Here is an 8,406-nt window from a genome sequence, read left to right on the forward strand (position 1 = left end):
AATGCCACACTAACTTTTTCACTCAAGTTGGAGTAATTCAACATTTTTATTTTATAAAATTCTAGTTTATGACACCTGTTCTATTGGTTTTTACATTTGCTTGTTTGTTTGTCAATTGGTTCAAAACAAGCACAATAGACAAACAAAATAAAACGATTCAAAACATAATATAGCCTAAGGAAAATTACATAGAAGTATTTTTTTTCCCACTTGTATGCTTATGAACATGCCTAATACCCAATCATAATATAACCACAAAATAATTTACAATAGATTTTTAATGTCGATTGGTTAGTATAAGAAGAGTACAAATCATTGTGAAAATTGACATAGAGTATATAGTTATTAATCAAGAGATCCTATACATATTTCATGTTTTCTTTTTATATTGGAGGGTAGTATGTTCATTTGGCATCACGCTGATTTTTTATTTATTAGCAGGCTCTTTTGTAGGGTCCCTCAACGTTGGAATAATAATAATATAGATTGATGTGTATAATAAGTTCTACCAAAAAATTAGGCTACTTTAGTTTTATGAAATTCTTATCTTCTAAAAAATTATAATTGTACAACATTTTAAAAATCTAAAGCATGTTTGAATATCTTAGAGATATAACAATTTTTATCAAATCATTCAGTTATATTATTTTAAAACAAATTTATCTTCTACCAACTTATAGTATATGAACCTTTTATAATATTTACTATATGATTGAATGCATTTGATATTGTTACCCTAAAGTAAGATCCTCTGCATCAATGTGTAACATATGAACATAAAATTGTTTGATGCAAGGAACTCTTCTTGTTACTTAGATAGACTTAGATAGGGGTATCACCCCTAATTTACCTCATAGATACTCATGAGCATCCTTAGGTAATTCTTTTGTGAAGATGTCAGCAATTTGTTCCTTTGTGTTGACATATTCCATCTTCACCTCTTTATCTTGAACTAATTCTCTCAAGTAATGATACTTGATTGCAATGTGCTTAGTCTTTTTGTGCATCACAAGATTCTTTGATATATTGATAGCACTTGTATTATCACAATAAAGTATCATTGGTTCTCTAATCTCTTCCTTCATGCCTTTGAGTAGTTTTTTGATCCATACAATGTTTGTACAATTTATAATAGTAGCAACATATTCAACTCTAGCAGTAGATTGTGAAGTGCAATTTTATTTCTTGCTAGTCCATGTAACTAGCCTCTTGCCTAAGAAATATGCTCCTCCACTGGTGCTCTTTTTGTCATCAATGTTTCTAGCCCAATCAACATTAGTGTAGGCTCTCAATTCAAAATTTTCATTCTTCTTATAGTATAGACCAAACTCTTCTATTCCTTTTAGATATCTCATTATTCTTTTTATAGCCATGAAATGATATTCCCTAGGATTAGCAGTGAATACTACAACTATCCCTATAGATAATGCAATATCAAGTCTACTATGTACTACATATTGTAATTTTCCAATCATAGATCTATACAATGTTTGATTCACCTTAGCTAAATCATCATTCTTTGACAACTTGTGTCATGTTACCATAGGTGTACTTACTAGTTTGGAATCCTCCAATCTAAAAGTTTTCAATATTTCCTTGTCATACTTTGACTTAGTGATGTATATACCATATTTCATCTGATATACTTGCAAGAAAACAAAAAAGTTGATCTCTCAAAACATAGACTTCTCAAATTCTTGCTTCATTTGATTTGCAAAATCCTTACATAAAGGATTTTGACCTCAAATATGATATCATCAACAAAAAATTTAGATAACAAAATACCTTTGTCTTTCTCTATCTTCATTTATATATTGCTATTATCATCACTCCTTTCAAATCCAATCTTCACAAGATAATTATGAAGTCTCTCATACCATGCTCTTGGTGCTTGTTTCAGACCATATAGAGACTTGTGTAGTCTACATACCATGTTCTTATTGTTAACATCAATGAAACCTTTTGGCTATTCTATGAACCTCTTCCTCTAATATACCATTTAAAAATGTAGGTTTAACATCCATTTGATAAACTTTGAAACATTTGTATGCTGAATAAGGAAGTAGAGTTCTTACTCCTTCCAATCTAACAATAGGGACAAATGTCTTTCCATATTCAATTTCTTCTTCTTGTCCATATCCCTTGCAAACTAGTCTTTCTTTTTTCCTTGTGACTTTACCATTTTCATCTAGCTTGTTTCCAAATACCCACTTGGTACTAATCACATTTTTGTCTTCTAGTCTAGGAACTAGAGTCCTTGTTTTGTTTTACTCATTTTGTTGAATCTCTTCTTCCACGGCTTTACTCCAGTCAACATCTTCTAATGCATCTCTCACTAATTTGGGTACCTTTATGCTCAAAAAACATGTATCATTTCTCATTTTTTTTCTTATCATTGGTATAGCATCTTCATCTCCAATGATTTGAGCAACAGGATGATGTCTTTTGAGAGACTTAGACAATCTTGGTTCAACTCTTGTTTCTTCATTTTTTTCTTTCAACTTCTAAGTCACTGTGTACATTTTTTCCTATACCTTAGCATCTCTTTCATGTACACTAATCTCAAAATTAGAATGTGTATCCATTTCATTCTATAAGTTAGCATCTATATGTAGCTCAATTCCTTAATGCAACTCAGCATTCATAGGGCGTGACTCGGTAATCACTGAAACTTGCTATTTACTTTTAGCATCTTCATCAGCAGGCATAACTTTATAAAAGTATACAAATGATTTTTTCCCTCTAGTTCTTTCATAGGTTTGCCTCATATACCTCTGTATATTCATCAAAGTTCACATTTTCACTTTCTAAAATTTTGTTAGTGTTGGTATTTAAACACTTACAAGCTTTACTTCTTGTAGAGTATCTTAGGAATATACCTTCTTCACTTTTTGTATCATAACAATTTAGTTTAATGAACTTACTTTTGTCTCCAATCATGTGATGTGAACACCCACTGTCAATGGTCCATCTATCATTCTTGTTCACACAAGTCACAAGTATAGTTGTGTCATCTTCATCAGATTCGTCCTTCATTGCAACATACACCACTTCATCATCATGTTCATCAGATTCTTCTTTTTTTTCCTCTTTAGCAATGCAACATGACTTCTTGCCTTTGTCTTTGTAATTCTTGATGTCTTCATCTCTTCTACTCTTGTACTTGCCACCACCTCTATAGTTCTTCTTCTCTAGACATCTAGTAGCAATATGACCAACCTCATTGCAATTGAAACAAGTGATGGGTAACTTACCTTTGAACTTGCCTTTAAATTTGTGTAATCTTCTTTCTAGTAGTGCTTCAAGGTTTTCAACATCCTCCTCATGTATATCACTACCACTAGATACATACTTCTTTTTCTTTTTCTTCTTTTCATCAAGTTACTTCGATGATACCTTAGCTTTGAAAGTAGATTCAATTTTTTTAGGTTTGTAATTATCAAAGTTAGATACCTCAAAAGTAGTGAGTCTACCTACCAAAGCTTCAAGTGATAGTTTATTCCCTAGTATGCATCTTAGTTCTTGAATTGCAGAAACTCTAATAGCATATATAGTCAATAATGTGTTTAAAACTTTGCTTACTATAGTATAATCATCTATAATACTAGTAGCTCCTCTTATTGCATTAACAACTTCTTTTATCCTTTTGACATATTGAGCAATATTCTCACCTTCTTCCATTCTTATATCATCAAACTCACATCTGAGACTTTTATCTTTGGCTCTTAGAACATTTGCATTTCCTCCATAGATAGTGGTTAGGGCATCCCACATTTTTTTTGCATTATCAAGAACTTTAATATCATCAAATTTGGCATAGCTTAGGGCAAAGGCTATCTCCAACATTGCCTGGTTGTGTTCTTTCTTCTTCTTCATATCCTTAGCAGTAGGGGCACCAACAAGATTAACACACTACACAAACATGGTAGATTGTGCATGATATCCAAGTGCTCCGAGGTGTAGCTTCATCAAACTTTTTAATGTAGGAAAGTTATCTCTATCGTACTTGGGAACTTCTCTTTTTGACATCTTGATCTCTATGCTTCTAGTACCTTTAAACTAGTCCTCTTAAGCAGACAACTCTAACAGCAATTTTTTTAATACTTTAGAATAACTAGGGGTCAGGCGGAGTGGGGGTGAATCAGTTATCCAAGGTCCAGATGTATAAATAAAACTTTTAATAGCTTAGTGAACCCATGAAACATTATTCATCATGCATGTGTCCATAAGATTATGCAATAACTTAAAACTTAACTTTGCAAAAATGTAAAGTATGAAACATAATAGATTCATCAACATGCTTGACACAATGATTTATGTGAAAACCCAATTTGGGAAAAAACACTAGTAACATGCTACTCTTTTCCCTTTTCTTAAGTGATGCCCTATGAAAGGAAAATCTTGTTAAATGTTACAATACACATTGTTGAACGTGACCCTATTAAAGATTAGCCTTGTTAGAGGACTTTAGACCATTCACTTAGAATGTCAAGTAGTTAAAGAATTTACAAATAGCTATTATGTCAACCTTAATCCAAAGGATTTACCCTCAATTGATACAATTTTTAGAGTAATAGTAATGCTTTGATATGATACAACTTACAACTTCATTTGCAGATTACATGTCATTATTCAGTCCTCAATTCTACTTGGCCTTCATACTGTGCAGCTTTGATAGTTTGTTCACCCTCCAAGCATTCATACCCTTAAACCTTCTTGCTTAACATGCCATTGTAGACTCTTCTTTTAGGTCACTAGATGAAGCAAATCACTTCACTCCTTGTCTTCCTTAGGTTCTCACACATGACAAAATTTCTTCATGATCAACCATTGTTATAAATAGGAAATTATGATCTTTTGTTGCTCATTCTCCATTGTCTAATTTAAGTTTTGGATTGATTAGGTTGGATACAATGAATCTATGTCACATTTTATATCTCTTATAGAAACTTCTCCTTAAATCCTCTTTGAATTTTCCTTAAAATAGTTCACCTTGAATTTTGTGCCACTGGCTTATCAACCTTATCTTCCACCTAATTCACATAATCCAAGAAAATAAACTTGTCATTTCAGATCCATCAAATTTGCAATCTTTGAAATAATGTAGCAGCTCGACATTATCAAACTTTTGATGCTTGACACATATTGTGTTTCTCGACATCCACTATGAAATCACTTGGCATGAACTAAAGTTTATTGGTGCTTGAAATCAACTAAACTTTACTTAGTATCCACTCAACTGCTTGGCATACACTAGAATAAAATTTTACTTGGCTCCAACTGATTTTGTGTTTGACTTGCTCTATCTTTACTTGGCACCTACTATCCACTTGGTCAAGCTTGGCAGAAAAATTTTGTGTAAGTTGTTCTTCTAAAATTTTCTAGTGTAACCAGCCTTTGCAACCTTAAATAAATTATCAATACATCATGCTATCACTATCCTAACTAATTCTAGTACATTATTACATAATCAAAACTCAACCTTTCCTCTAGGTGCTATTGTTACATTTTTTTCATCAATCAAATAAGTGATAGTACTTGAATCTTATAAGCAATTGTCTCACCATCAAATAGCAAGTTTGACATTAGTGACAAAAGAATGAGTGAAGCATATTTTTCATACTTATATGTTCTCAACAATCTCCCTCTTTCAACAATCTCCTTTATTGACTAGCTTTTTCAATCTATTCTCAACACTAACAACTTATAGTATAATATTCTAAAATATTTACTTTATATTTGAATACATTACATATTGTTCCCTAGGTTTTCTCCTCAAACAAATGCAAAATATTGGTTTCTAAAACACAAATTAACCTAGAGTCTCCCACTATCTTTCTCATTGACCAAATCTCTATGATTGATATGTATAAATGCTTTTTATCAAGTTGCAAGATTAATATTATTTTAAGACATGTAATATGTTATTGCATCAATTTTTTTGCATTTAAAATATTTACTTTATGCTTGAATACCTTAGAGATTCTTCCCAAAATATTTTGTGAAATAGTATGATATCTTGTGTGTGAAAATAATAATAATAATCTGGAATCACCCATTGTCTCTTATTGAGTATGTCTAATCAAAATATTAGTTTAGTATAATCCAAAGAAATATCAATCTTGTAGTAACTTATCATTTTTTTAACATTTTAAAATATCTTCTTTATGTTTGAATGCTAAATAGGAAACATTAAATAAATATTTCATCAATCAAATATGAAACTTTGTATTTGTAACTAAAAACAACAATACATCAACATTCTTAGTCTCCTAAATGATAAATTTTTTTCTATTGATATAGATAAATAGATAGATAGAAAGATAAATCAAATTATCAAATTAATATAATTTTAAGACAATCTATCTTATAACTACTTTAAAAAAAATAAACATTAGTGTTTGAAAGATTACTTCATGTTTGACTGTCTATATCAATCTACAAACATTTTGTCAATGAATGTAAAACTTAATATTCAAATATAGAAGTAAATAAAATAAAACATAATAACTTGATAGCTTTATGTTGGAATACTTTAGAATAACTTAGAGGGGGTGGGGGGTGGGTTTAATAAGTTATCCAAGGTCTAGATGTATAAATAAAACTTTTCACAGCTTTAATGAACCCATAAAACATTTATACTCATGCATGCATCCATAAGATTATGCAATCACTTAAAACTTATAGGTTATTGTCAAATCAACTTGTGAAAATGTAAAGCATGAAACATATCATATTCATTAGCACATTTGAGACAATGATTTACATGAAAATCCAATTTGTGAAAAACCACTAGTAACATGCTACTCTTTTTACTCTTTTGAAGTGATGCCCTATGAAAGACAAACCCTGTTAAAGGTTACAATACACATTGTCAAATGTGATCTGATTAAAGGATTTTAATCACCATATTAGGAGTGATCCTTGGTAAAGGACTTTAGACCATTCACTTGGAATGTCACCTAGTTAAAGGATTTACAAATGACTATTAGGTCAACTTTAATCCAAAGGGTTTACCCTAGACTGATACAAATGTTACAAAGTAATAGTAAGGCTTTGATCTAATATAACTTACAACTTCACTTGTAGATTACAAATTTATGTTCAGTCCTCAATTTTGCTTGGCCTTCATAATTTGTAGCTCTTATAGCTTGTTCACACTTCAAGAATTTATCTCCTTAAGTCTTCTTTCTTAATGTGCCATTGTAGACTCTTCTCTTTGGTCACTAGATGAATCAAAACCCTTGACTCCATATCTCCCTTAGGTTCTCGCACATGACAACCTTGCTTCAAGACTAGCTAATCCTATAAATAGGAAATTAAAATATTTTGTCGCTCATTCTCCATCATCTAATTTAAGGTTTGGATGGATTAGATAGGATGCAATGTATCTACCACATATCTCATATCTCTTCTAGAAATTTCTCCTAGAATCCACCTTGAATTCACCAAAAAATGGTTTACCTTGAATTCTGTGCCACCAACTCATCAACCTTATCTCCACCTAGTTCACACAATCCAAGAAAACAAACTTGTTAGGTCAAATTCATCGAATCCATAATCTTTTAAATAATGCAGAAACTTGATATTATCAAGCTTCTGATGCTCGACACATACTACATTGGTCGACATCCACTATGAAATTACTCATCACAAAGTAATGTTTACTAGTATTTGGCATTAACAAAACTTTACACAGCATCCACTGTTCTACTCGGCATACACTAGAATGAAACTTCACTTAGCTCCAACTAATTTTATTCTTGGCTTGTATTGACTTTGCTTGGCACCTACTATCCACTTGGTCAAGCTTGGCAGATAAACTTTGTGTAACTTGCTCTTCTAATATTTCTTAGTGTAACTAACCTTTGTAACCTTAAGTATATTATCAATACATCATGTCATCACTGTCTCAACTAATCATTGTACTTCATTACATAATCATAACTCAACCTTTCCTCTAGGTGCTATTGTTACATCTTTTGATTGAATCCTCTTCATCAATCAATTAAGTGATAATACTTTAATCTTATAAGTAGTTGTTTTACCAAAAAATAGCAGGTTTGATATCAATGACAAAACAATGATTGAAACACATAGTCTTCTTCGACAATCTACCTCTTTCAATAATCTCTCTCAATAATGATCTTTTCAATCTATTTTCAATAATCTCCCTCTTTGGCATTGATGGAAAATCAAATTGATCAACCAAATGGTAAACATCTTTGTTCAATCAAGCTAACTAGGTTATAATAGTAAGACAATACCAAAAAGAAAACTTTTATTGAAATCTCTCCCTCTATAAGAAACTTTCATCTTTTAATTAGGTTACAAAATTATTTCTTATAACTCCCTCCTACTATATCTCCCTCTGATTAGGTAGACTAGGATTTCTCCCTCTTTCTT

The sequence above is a fragment of the Cupressus sempervirens genome, chromosome 4 (assembly GCF_028749045.1).
Source record: "Cupressus sempervirens isolate cs-2001-9-10 chromosome 4, ASM2874904v1, whole genome shotgun sequence".
Lineage (NCBI taxonomy): Eukaryota > Viridiplantae > Streptophyta > Pinopsida > Cupressales > Cupressaceae > Cupressus > Cupressus sempervirens.